Genomic DNA, 13,654 nt, shown 5'->3' on the forward strand with positions numbered 1-13,654 from the left:
TTAGCATCATTCAACAACCACAGGCAGCAGAGGAATGAAGAAAAATTGAGCCAATTTGTGGCTCGGTATTTATTAGCATTTAGATAATATGCCCCATCCATCATATACAACGCATGTTTCAAAAGCACCAGCGCTCCTGCGTCCTGAGTGCCCAGAACCCTTGTAAATCGCCTTCCTCGGATCTTGCCGAGAATAAAACACATTCATCTGGGTGCAACCACTGGGGGAAGACATTTTTTCCTTGTGATGGAAATAAAGACTGATGATACAAAGCGGTCATAAAAGTAGGAGGCTGCAGATTAAGACAGAAGGAATCCACTCCTTCCCACTGACGTACATCTCTGATTTACAAGCTGCCAAGCACAGCCATGGGATTATGGGAATGAAATCCTGGTTAACATTGACCAAGACAATTCGAAAGCATCTAAAAATCTTCAGCCGAGTTGGTTGCTCCATTACCCAGATGTTATTTAGCAGGGCAGAGAAAGGGAACCCCAAGACTACAGAAAAGGGCCTGCAGAGGTTCCATAAAGGAAAACATTAAACACGAGAGTAAAAAAGTTTGATTCCTTTCTTTATCCAGAAGATAAGTGACTGTGGACAGCACCAGCTTTACACAGCTTTAGACAGCTTTAGACAACAGATCTGTTTTCAGATGTTGCTGCCACCCACCCCTGCAAGCACTCCAGACAAGCAGCCTGGAATGAGTCTTGCATGTGCCATTTAAAGCGCAGCTTAACCCTTCAGGAACGGGTTCTTCCTGGCACTTACTGCGTGGTGCAGAGCAGCCAGCGGTAGAGGTCCACGGCTTCACGGCACTCTTGGAAAACACGTTGTTTGTCACGTTTATTCCCCAGGCACTCCAGGACCAGACTCCCAGAAACCTCATCAATTTTTTGACTCAATAAAACCCTAAGTGGTTGAAATTATAGATACAGAAAATTAAACGTGCATTTAGGCACTCTGATAAATCAAGGCCTATACAAATTAAACACCAAATGAATCTTTTCATGTCGATTTCTGCTTTGCTGAAGTTTTAATGAGTTTTGACCTTTCATCCCACTTCAACATGGGACACATTAAAAAATCTGACACATTTTTCAGGCAAAATAACTTCTTGCTTACCTTTATTTAAGAAAATAAATTGTTCTGGGTCCTAAGTAGTTGTCAGCTTGAAAACAGTCAGGCTTTTCAGTATTTGAGCAGCTGTTAACTAAAAACAAAAGAAAACAAAGCAACTGATTTCATAATGAGCATCTATCTATAACCATTATAAATTATTAAAGTCCATTAACTTATTAACATAACAGTGACATTGGACTTGGTATTCCTAGCACAGACATATAATGTCTCCAGTTGCTCATTTATTTACTTGCATAATCCTTGACAGTCAGGTCAGACAACCCATTTCTGAGTCAAATGGCAATTCCTGGGCTGTTACCAGTGGCTACAAAGACCCAATAATGGTGACAGAAGAATTAACTCACAGAACATATTTGACAAATAGATGAACTTCAAACTCTCCAGAGGCTCAGGACTGTAATGAGGAAGGAGGTTAGTAAATAGGAACATTTTAATTCAGGAACAATGACATATAATTAATATCAATGCCATACTGACACACGTCCCCAAAACAATTAGGATATGCTGAACAAGCAGTTATGTTTACTGAAATTTCTGTGCTAGCAAATACTGGGGATGAAGTATGCTTAAACCAGTGGGAAACTGCAGGTCCACAGAACTGTTACAGTTCAGCATCTCCCCTTGCTCGCTGTCACATGCATGCACGCCCGTATGAACGGCATTTAAAGGCAGTCACACAGCAGCGGTGCATCAGAACTTCATGGGGTTCGGTGATTTGCACATCTACCCCGTTCATCACCTCACCACCGCATTTGGAGTTTTTACAGGGATTTTAAATGTTAAAAAATGTATCTGAGATAAACGCTTCTGTATTCCCAGGCCCAAATCCGCTACGTCTTTCCACAACCTTGGAAAAGGCAGAAATTAATCCAGAGACTTCATGAGGGGCTCAGCTCACACCTCCTTCCACCCTGGAAAGCAGACCTGGGTCTGACACCCCTCGGTCACACAGGTCCCCTCTCCATCACCCCGCAGCCCCAGGGCTCAGCCACGCAACGGCAGCTTCACACCCCAGGGTTACCTCTCTGCTAACACAGCAGGTCACTCAGAAGATTCCTCCCTCCCCTCCAGTTCCCAGACCCTTAAGGTGAAGACACAGTATTCCCAGACCCCCGGCCACAGCAGGCACTGCAGTGACGTGCTCGCAGCTCCTGCTGTAGTCTCAGGCTGTCCTAGCTTGGCTTTGGCTTTGACTCCCATCAAAAGCCACTCCCGTTGGCTCCTCCTGCCCGTCCCAAGCCCCAGGATCACTCTAGTGATTCTTACCAGCACAGCAGCACAGAGCGATCCCATCATGTGCCTCTGCCTCCTGCCCACACATGCCAGCCACCCAGTGCAGGACAGGACCCGCCGCCAGCTCCTCAGCCCTCCCCGGCACAGCGCTGCTTCATGGGCAGGAGCTCCTGCGAGGGGACGTGGTGACACCATCGACCTGCTCCAGCCCAAACTGCCTTCAGAGAGCCTGAACTCGCCCATCTCCCTTCTGACCTGAGGAATGAAGGCTGCGCAAGCCTTACAACTTACAAAAGTCTCACCGCCGGGGTAGAACAGGCCAGTTGTTCAACGGTGCATATAGCAGCCTGAAAGAGACAACGAAAGGAGAATCGTACACTCCAGATGAATCTGAGTCCTAGAACGGTGCCATGTAATAACACACTCTGGAATACGGCCAAGGCCTTGGACTTAAAATACCCTTGCAAGATGTACCCTTGTAAAAAGTGCAAGTGATTGCTGTCTTGATTGCCAGAATTATCTGAGTGACATCAGTTTCTCCCAGTACAGACAGCTGTTGCATGGAACAAAGCTTGCTACCGAGTCTGTTACCAACGCTGCTCCATGAAGTCCAGACTCAATGGTCTGGTATGAACTGGTACAACCCAGTCGGTTTTTCTAAACATATCATAAATAAGGTACGAGCTGTAACGGTGTGGCAGCGACCCTCTCTTTCTCTGGCCACTGTCCTATACAGTTCTGTTCTCATCTGTTGGATTACTCAAAAAACCCAACCAAACCCACGGCTGAACTTTTATATCTTCAATTCAGCTCCTGGGTAAAATGCCAGTTGACAGTTGACAGCCTTGGATCTTGCAACTTGAGTGTAGTGTGTGAGCATGTCTCCTGCTAGAACAAAACCCGAGCGTGACAGTAAAGGGCTTTTTTCTCTGGGGACAAACAGCTCTCCAATCGCTCAGCTGCTGCACCTCATGGCAGTTGACTGTAACAGAACTACAACAAAGATGGAACAGGGAGGAGAAGGCTGACTGATTTCTGAAGTCTAGTCCACAAACAGATACAGATGCAGTCACACCAAAAATACAAATTGTACTCCAAGAAATAGCAGAAATTAAACGCACAGAGGTATATACAGTGCTCAGGAATAATGAAGGGCTGAAGGTAATGATATAGCCATACATAAAGGTCATACATATATGACCCTTTTCCCCAACCTTAGCCACCCCACATTATGGCACACCACAGAATTAAAAAAAAAAAAGGTAGGTGGCATTTTCATGTGCTGTGCACTGGGATCCCACCTCTGCACTGACATCAAACCAATAGCTGGAGCTTTTTTAAAGCCAGAAAGCCTCCGTTAAACCCAAGCAGCAGGCAAAACAGATGAACCAAGCAAATGACTAACAGCATGCCCATTGCCAGTGACAGCCGATATTGGAGGGGGCATGTGGGAATGAGGGATGAGTGCTCTTTTCCATTCTAAATACTCCTGAAAGCTCAATAAATTACTAACGCTACCCATGGCAGCAGAAAGGTGTCACGCATTCTTGGTGACTGGTACAGGCAGGTAGAAGCGTGTCCTGTGGCTGGTCTGGCACAGCACACTAGGAGGAGAGACACCTGCTGCTGCCTTCGCTGTTTGAGGTGATGCCCCACCTTCCCCCTGCCTTACCCTTCGCCTTCGCTCTTTCTGAATATATTTCTGCATTGTTGCTGCTTCTGGCTTAGCATCTGCCTTCTGCTAACGTTTCTACCCTGGTGATTACACAGCCTTCCTATCTGCACCTGTGGCTCCACCATCTCTCCGGCTGGTCTGCACCAGCAGCCACCCACACGGCTGCAAGTGAGGAACGTGTGGCGTGGTGTGACAAGTCCTACAAGATGGGCAAAGTGCAAGAGGGAGGCAAAACTTTCAGGGTATCTGTCCTTGGAGGGTTTGATTTGTGTAAGACAGAGCATGGAAAAAACCATGTAAATCTAAAGTGTTTGGATTTTGTTTGTTCAAAAACGCTAAAACCTGTCACGGCCCCCACACTTACTTACCCACAAGCTGCTCAGCTGGTAGGTCCAGCAGATATGGCTGCCTGCACAGTTAGAAGGCAGGCTGAGCCTAAGGATCTCATTTTCTCCTTGATCCACTGTTGTGCCCTTCCTGGAAGACCTAACGCCTTGGGCCCGGCCTGGGCTCTTGTGAAAGCACCATGAAACCGATGCGATCCTCATCCTCACCCACGGGCTCAGCCTGGCCCATCCTCACTGAGAGGAGGTCCTTGCTTTAAACCTTTCAGTCAACAGCAGGCACCCGAAGGCTCTCCCTCAGCACACCCCAAAGCTCCCAAAAGCCGTGCCGGGGTGTACGTTTGAGTGGAAACAGTGTGATACAAGGGGACTTTGGACTCAAGCACTGATGCAAGCTCACACCCAAAACATCATACAGATTTACCGGTTGCCTCAGATGCGAACTCAAGCCTAAATACATGAAAATCTTCTTTCTCTGTTATCATGAATATGCATAAATTGTGTCTTCCTGTGCCAAAAATCACATCATGGACATATAATCACGAAAACCACCGTATAACTTTACTGTAGAACTACAGACATTTTGCATGATGAATCAGTTCTAAAATTTACGTAGCACGCATTGAAGAACCCTGACGGACGTCTCATTTGAGTTACCGCTGGCACTGTCCTGTACACCTGCTGCACTGCTGAGCCAACGGCATGTTCATAACATGCATCCTACTCCTATTTCTATTCCTCTTCCATGGGAGTTACAGATTATTATTTCAAGGAAGGTTCATGGTTCTTCCTGAGTTACTGTATTTTTTCTGGCACACAAGTGAAAGTGCACCGCATAGAAATGAGACTGTGAAAAGAAAAGCGCATGCAAGGCTCCATTAGGGAATGCAGGAGCCTTTCAAGGTCTCCTCAAGATTAACAGCATTTTTATGGAGATTTAGTTGCCCGCCTTTCTGCTGATGCTTTCAATAGGAAGCTGCAGTAACCTGACTTAAAATTAAATGAAGCTACTTATATGCGTAAAGTTAACCAACCACTTAATTAGTTTCCTAGTCAGCCTCTTTTTGCAAAGTGAAAGAAAGGGAGGCATTCATGTTCATTTGTCTCACAATTAAAACCCTGTGTTTTTTTTAAAGGAAGGATTGATACTTTGCTGTCTATTCACAGGGAAGAGATCTTGTTTCTCTGTCTGGAAGCATGCTGTCCTCTAAAAGAAATTTAATGTTCATCAGAATCACACCATATTTTAAAATGCCTCTCTGAGCATCTCGTTTGTCAGCTAACAGCTGCTTGCACCATGGGTAGACAGAGCATGCTCCTGCACCTCAGCACATTCCTTCCAGTGATGAAGTGACAAAATAACAAGAACGGAGGCATCAAGGGGAAAATGGAGGAAGACAATCCCTGCAAAGGGTCTTGCTCAAGTGGAAATCAGTTGTTTCATATGCTTTGTTAAGAGATGGCATCCCCACCATTTTACAGCTCTTCCCTTTCTGAGTTACCTTGTCCCTTACAATACAGATCATAGCTAAAACCAGTAATTCCCCTTTCCCAAGCACACCACCCCAAGGCTGCTCACCCAGGACATCAATATATGCTTATATTCCTCAGAATATAAAATCTCTCAGCCTGGCTTTGCTCTTTGCTGTTTTTCTAGACTGTACTGTCTTGAGAAATAATGATACCTGAGAGTTGTCTGGGCATGGGTCTGGCTTTTGAAGGCGTGGGGGCAAACCTCTGAAAAGCAGGGGTTGCCCAGAGCCTTCCATCGGAGCACAGCCAGAGTTGGGCTGCCGAACAGGCTGGCTTCAGACCCACTACAGCTTTGTGCAATGTTACCCTTTCTGTTCCAGGGTACAAGCATTGTGCTCATCACGCCACAGTGTTCTTTCATGAAATCAAATGAATGTACTGTATCATGTCACCGGGCAGTCTTGGCTGGGCAGATGAGCGAACGCCAGCCCGATGACTGTTGAGGATGAAGCGCCTCATTGTAAGAACCTGTCCTAATGCTTTGTCAGGGTTCACTGGCTATAAACAAACAAGTACCTCAAGGGCCTGGAAGGCTGCAGTTGTGATTCTCAACAAGGAGGGGGCAAACACGAGGCACCGCTTTGGACTTCTTTCTCTCCTGAGGTCTCAGCTGTACCTCTGGCAGGATGACAGTGGAGAGACACTTGCAATGTGTGCAGCCATTTCAATAGCTGTGTCTGCTGCCTTAGATCTGGATAATACATGGAGGTATAGTTATGTTACTTCTGTTCTCAGAGGTAGAAGAATCAGGGTTTTTTAGAACCTCTATGACTGTTCATCTTCAACGCTTTCATTGTGCATTTCAGCACAAAGTGAAAAAACATTGATTTTCTCTGTTTTTTCCCCCTAGAATTATCCATAGCAGGGAACGGCATGAAAATCAGTTGTTTTTCCAACTATAAGCAGAGTTTGAACCAGGCTGCTTGCTTCCAAAGAAAGCACCAGCAACTCGTGACATGCTTTAGAAGTCCCACCCTGCATGAATTCTGACTTCACTATTTTTATCTGCCTTCTGATTAAACTTTATCTTTCAGATATTCATGACTATCATCAATTACCAGATTCCCCTGCAAATTTCTGGGAACGTATCTCAGGTCTAAGAGGTTGCCCTAATGCGGTCAGAGGGAAACGTTCTTTGAAGATTTTTAAAGAGGAGCCTGAGGCAGCCCGGGAGTGTGGAAGTCTCCCATAACGTAAGCAACCTGAGATGCCCTTGCCTACAGATTCCTAACCTTTCTTACATATTTATCTTCCCTCATCATCCTGCTACATTCTTCTGTTTCCACCCATCAGGAAAACTACCAAACACATGGATGGAGGCAAGAAGCAAGAGATAGCTCATCTTGTAGGCAAAGTGATGGGTAATCAGACTTTCACACCCAGATCCTAATGCTGAAAGCTCTTATACATGTCAAAATCAGTGGTCTTGGATAAGTTTGAAGAGAAGCAGATTTTAAAAAAAGGCACGTAAACAGAGGCTTCGGGTGAGAGCCCATTACTTGCCTCACCTGGACAGCCTGATCCTTCTGCTGAGCTTAATGGAAGTACCTCTTGCAGCGCAGCAAGAAGAGAATCAGCAGACACTGGCTAGGTTGAAATCTGGGTTACAAGTATGGCTGTATGATGAAGTGAGGGTAGGATTAGGTAGTAATACTCACCCTGCAATTCAGATTAAATGCTAACGGCATTCTCCTGTGTGTTGTGACTACAGCCAAGCAGTGCTCAGTCCATGTCAGGCCATGGCAGACTGCAATGGAGCAGCAGGTGCATTTTGCATCAATGGCTGCCTGAAGGAAGAACCTTTAATGCCAAATGAAATCAGAAGTTTCCTCTCTTCTTTCTGCTGTTTTAGAGCACCATGCAAGTTCTGCAAGAAGTATGTATGGGAAAGGTTTACCACAGCTTTTGTGTCATGACTTGTGCTAGTTAAAGATAATAGACAGAGATGCCACATCCTTCTCTTCCCGTGTCTCCATGTGGCAGCAGACACCGTCAGGCAGAGGGCTGATGCAAGTGTCTCTGTCACTTTTCTGATAAGATCTGACAATATTAATGAGATTCAGGAACGACTTATCATGGTGAAAGATCATGAATGGCTTCATTTTTTTCCTGAATCCTGACAGAAAAAATTGTGTAAGTAGTGAGAGTGGTATATCAGGATGGGAGGAGAAATGAGGGAAAAACAAAGGCTGGGGAAAAGCTAATTACAATCTGCAGCCAATTCGAAACACTTCTCTTGGACGGACTCGTTATCAACACAGTGATCAGAAATTTCACCTGTCATGTAGTGCCTGATAAACACTGATACTCTGTTATTAACATAGTGCCATTTAGTATCTATTAACAGTCGATAGCACTCCGTTAGAGGCTAGAAGAACCCTCCCCACAGCATTATTTCCCCCTCTATCTTCATCTTCTTTTCTTCCTTTTTTTTGTTTCTGTGGTCAGACGGGAATCAAACAGCGAGAGTTTCTTGCTAACTCCTTTTGACATCTCTGATAAGGTTAGCTGGGATCCTAATGGTACATCCTAAACTTAGATTCAAAAGCAGAAAATCACTAATGGGCTCCTGTGAGCAGTGAAGATACTGCTCGCTTTAAGGCTTTAAAGCTCCCTGCCGTGGATTGAGCCAGCCTGGTCTTCTGACATGGAAAAGCTGTCAATCATCTCAGCCAGTGCCCTCACTAGGCAAGGCATTTCATAAGCCACATGACCCAACCAGTCAAGACACTGAGCAGGGAAAGGCAACAAGTGGCTTAGATCTGTATAGCGCTATTAGGGATGGAGATGGGAGCCTACATGCTCTCAGACATCGGCTGGGTTTTTTCTCCTACTCTTCACCTTTGCCTGAAAGGGAATGTATCAACAAAGGGAAACTTCAGCAAGAGTTTAATCAAAGCTGCAGACAAAAAGGCTGGAAGTCTGTCCATGTCTGTTAAAAGGCTGAAAAAACTTTAAGGTCTGTTGTCTGACAGTGGTAGCACTCATTATACCATATTCTGGACTCATTATTAGGCTAAAATGAAGGGCCCATTTCTACAAAGTGCAGAGCTGGGAAGAGGATGAGTCCCGACGACTCTTCCATAAATCAGATGTCCTTGCTTGCCACCTGCTTTGTTACTCCACACACAGCCTCTTCCTTGCATGTACACATGTTGCTCTGTTTGCGTTGGGCTCTTTGCACAGCAAGGACACAGTCCATTTCTCTTTTTTGTCTGCAGAGGTGATTGTCAAATAAAAGGCAAAGTTGCTTCTGATGGAGCATCTGTAAGGATCAGAGGGAGATGGTTGGTTTTCTCAAGCTGTTGTTGAAGCAAAGAAAAAGACAATCCTTGGAAGCAAAGTTGCTTTGACTTCTATTTCTGCCCTGCAGCAGGGCGTGGTGTCGGCCAACACCAGCACCGATGGGTGAGAGCAGGCTTCCATCGCTGGGAGCTCTGCTGTCTTGAACAGTGGCTGCCTTCTGCCTCAATTTGGGGCTAGTACACATTACACAAGAAGTACCACAGAATTGCAGCTATTCTGAAGGACTTATCGGACCTACTCACTGACAAAAGCAAGGATGTGACCAGGCTCAGACCAGCATGCAGTGAACAACATTCCCAACCACATCTCGGACTGTGTGGGTCAATGTTCAGGACTGTCCTGTTCACACACTCACCAGAGCATCATGTGCAGTGGGTACAGGGTGATTTCTAACAAGAAGGATTTTTACAGAGGGTATTTTTAAAAGCCTGATAAGGAGGGGAGCAAGAGAGGAAAGTGGAAAACAAAGAGGCAGCCAACTTGAGAAATACTAAAATTGCAAGCAAGTAACTGTGAGGAAATAAAAGCCATGACCAAAAAAATTTTTATCTTTCAGGGTTTGATGTATTCCTGCCTGTGAATCTGCTTCAATCTATTTAAAGGATCAAAATTCATCCTGTCTCTGGATTTCCAAAGTTTGTAGAAGCTACTTCAGCTTACATTATTTGTAAATCTGGTCCATTGTGTCTGAAAGATTGGAAATGCCCAGCACAGAAGTAAATTGCACAGCAGATTTCCCTACTGTCAGCAAAGCTGGTTACCTGAGGAGACCAGTATCTCTGAGCTCACCTGCATGATGCAACCTTGCTCATAAGGAAATGAAAGTCTTACCTCTCCTGCTAGACTTGTGGAAATCCGTAGGATAGGTTGCACTTTATGTGTTATGTGCTCTGATATTCCCTGCAGCCTTCTTCTGTAAGAGCAGTTCGCCATAATAGAAAAAATGAGTGGAAAGTAATTGCCACATTCGGTTTGCATGCTCTGTTAAAAAAGTAAATTAACAATACATAAAGCTGGCAACAATATCTAACCTCAAGACAGCAGTCCTCTGGAAAAGGATGTGATCATGTAATTAAGGAGTATATCATAATGTAAATGGGCAAAGGGGCTAATTAAATTCATAAAGTCAACCTCTATTCTGCTGTTTTCTGATTGTGGAGTTCGTCAGTTTGCAGCCTTTATAATACTAGTTTAATGTAACTTTTTGCGTACAATAAAGAGCTTTCTTATTAGCTGTGACTTGTCTATTCTCTCACTTGCATGCCTGCCTGGATTGAGTCACAGCCCAATGAGTCTCTTGCCTCCTGAAGTCATGTAATTATCTCAGGATCTTAAATTAAAAAATAGGACTCTCGTAAACCTCTCTGTTCTGAAGGAAAGTGCGAGCAGGTGAATCCAGCATAACTGGTGTGTTTGTGTCTGTGTAGAGCCTGAAACAATAGTTTTGAGAGATATCAAATGTCGTGTGTATCCTAATAGAAAACTAATTATTCTGGCAATTCTTTCAACACCATCCCATTAGGGAACTCTGTCACCCCAGTGGATATTTATGGGAGTAAGTACTTGGAGAAATCTTGCTGATGACCCTAGCTGTTATTACTTCTGTTTCTTCTAAAGATAAATCTCCTTGATCTTTCTGGGAGAATAAACAAACCCATTGCTCAGAAGCACTTAGGTCCCTGCCTTAATCCCCTGGCCTGCTCTTCTCAGTCTGGATTTCCAGCTGCCATACGCTGGTCGATGCCCTGGCTCTTTTGTCTTTGCCTCACGCTCTATGGATATGAAGGGGCTGAGAAACCACTTGAGCTCCTGCATTTGAAGTGTGCCTATTTGTGAACAAGGACACACCTAATGACAGCGTGCTTTGGTAGCTCCTACCTCCAGGAAAGTCCTCAGGAGTGTCAGAGCACACAGCAGCACTGAGAGCAAAGAACCACAGAAAGACAGGCTGCAGATAGAGACGCGCAGTTATTTTTAAGCCATCTCTCACATATAGGCAGTTCATGTTTATGGAATATGGTGCATGAGATATCTTAAAAGCAAAGCATCTCTCCAGCTATGCATATCCAGGACAAACCTGAGGTGAATGATACTCTCTAACTTCCTTCCAGACCCATTTAAGTGGCAATCAGAGGAAACATTTCCTAGAGAAACAGTTCATATCAAATTTATAAGACTTCCCTTGGGGAGGAAACATCCATTTCCCCTTCTACCTGTCATTCTTCTTCGTTTATTGAATCAATAAGGCATGAAATTTGGCAGGCTTTAAGTAAGAAATGAGCTGTTCATATCAAAGAGAGCCTGGATGAATAAAAAAAAAAAATCAAACTGTTAGAATCCAGATTCAGTTAATAGGAATAAAAATAAACAGAATCTAAATGTAAATGATAATTACGTCACCACTGGCATTTAAGCTCATTTTCAAATACAGGATTAGAAACAGATCTAACTTGCTGAAACTTGCTGTGTTCGTACAGATATAGCTGCTTCGGGGGACACAGGTCTGAATGTTCGGTCTGTAGCTTCTGCTCCCCAAGCAAGCCACAGCTGGAGATTCACACCGGACAAGAAAGGAGCAAGAGGGATCATCCAGAGGGGGCAAATCCCTTCCTTCTGGCCAAAAAGGACAGCTAAGAGGTTAGGAGGAATATGATTATGTTCCTGCTTCCCTGTCCTTTGTAAACTGTTGCAATACGACAGCCAGTATGCCCAAGTTACCGTGACCCATCTGGATGGCGTCTGAATTTACCTACCAAGTTGCAGCTGTAACACAGGTCCTCCACCAGCCTGGGTGAGAGAGACCCATTACATCATGAAGTCCCATCTGCCCATTGATCTGTTGAAGGTAATTTCCCTGAAACTGTTATCAGGAGGGCACTGCTCTGTCTATGGGACAACCTTTATTTCATCAAATGCAGCCAGGAGGTCTGCAGCTGAATGAAAAAAATTCCGAATAGGTGGTGAGATAAACTTCTGTCTGCCAAGGCAGTTCAGCATCGCACCACCATGCCCTGCCTTCAGGGGTTACAGCCGATTTCTTGTTTGGCTTGCCTCTCTACAGCCTGAAAGTTCTTCCTCTCTCACCTCTGGATCTCATCCTTCACATACGTGTGTTGTCCTTTTTACAGGAGGAAACAAATTGCTGGCAGTTTGTCTAAGCTAGTATTATCAGTAGGTCACAGCAGCTTTTCTGGATGTCTTCAAGCTTCAAGGGCATTTTTCAAAGCTACCTGTGCTCTCACTACCAACCTGATGAGTATAATTTTCCTTTACTCAAAGGTGAGCTATTCTGTTCAACTACAAGCATGAGGTCCATCATTTAGACGAAGATGCAGTGATTATATTTGAGTCTGGTTCTTTTGAATGTGACTGTGTCCCACACTGCCTATTAAAGAGCAAAGTTTAACACTATTCTCACTCCCACTAATCCTTTTGTGTAATGTCACATTATGCATTCGCTTCTACAACTATTTTTATAGCTCAAGGTCTTAACTTGCATCTTCTAGCTTCAACTGCCTTTGAAACTGCTTACATTCCACAGTAAAGATTTGTTCTTTTCTAACACACACACACGCACAGAGAGAACTAATTTTTTATCCCACTGAAATTACAACATTTACATGTTTCTTTTCTTCGAGACACACCTTTGCTTGAGGATTTTTCAAATTTAGGGAGACCTGGCATGAGAAGGGGGATAATTTCTCCCTCCGGTCACCAGTCCTGTAATAAGCCTGCGGACCAACCCCACACAGACCTTACACCTCTGTCAAATCCTTTTACTAGCCTTTATCCTGCCTGGATGGTTTTATTAACATATTAGCTCAGAGCCACACTGTGATCAGCAGGAACGTCTTGTTTATTGCTAGCTTGTTTGAAGACAAGCAGAGCGTACAGTCCCAATGAGGTGGGATCTAATTATTAAGGTTTTAATGAAAAAATACAATGATGAGATGTTGTATAAGTTATGGAAACCACGTGAGAAACTGAGACCTTGCTGGCCGCACTGTTATTCATACAGAATCAACTTATTTTGTTGAAATACATGATTCATTTTAATCATTCTCACATTCTGATCAATTATCTTTGAAATTATACAGCTCACTGAGATGACTGGGGAATACCTACATATAAATTGATCTCTACTGACACAGACACTTGTTCCTAGCACCCTGCAGCTGGTGATACCAGTCCTCAAGCTCATTTTTGAAGAGCAGGAGACATATTCCATTGTAGGGTGCACCTCAAATGGCAGACACACATCAAGAGGTTTCCTACACTTACTGTTATAAATGGATTTGTCTCCTCTGGAGCAGTAATCTGGTTTGTGTTTGCTAGCTTCAGCTGAATTCACTCAACATCAAGCAGATTAAAGGTGAAAGCATATAATTTAATTGTAGCACACAAAAAAGTTAGGCTCTTA

The 13,654-nt window shown here is 44.3% G+C and overlaps 1 protein-coding gene across 21 annotated transcripts in view; it reads right to left on the reverse strand.

Moving 5' to 3' along the window:
• Positions 1–13,654, reverse strand: part of C14H8orf48 (chromosome 14 C8orf48 homolog) — a 97,690-nt gene that overhangs the window by 27,069 nt on the left and 56,967 nt on the right. For 19 of the 21 annotated variants that reach the window (XR_005107433.1, XR_005107436.1, XR_005107438.1 and 16 more), the window contains 3 exons: positions 10,066–10,215; positions 1,126–1,213; positions 772–912 (listed from right to left, as the gene is read on the reverse strand). The gene's annotated coding sequence lies outside the window, so the exon portion shown is untranslated. The remainder of the gene's footprint in view (positions 1–771; positions 913–1,125; positions 1,214–10,065; positions 10,216–13,654) is intronic. The other 2 variants (XR_005107424.1, XR_005107435.1) reach the window with 2 other exon arrangements.

Source organism: Falco rusticolus, chromosome 14, assembly GCF_015220075.1.
Source record: "Falco rusticolus isolate bFalRus1 chromosome 14, bFalRus1.pri, whole genome shotgun sequence".
NCBI lineage: Eukaryota > Metazoa > Chordata > Aves > Falconiformes > Falconidae > Falco > Falco rusticolus.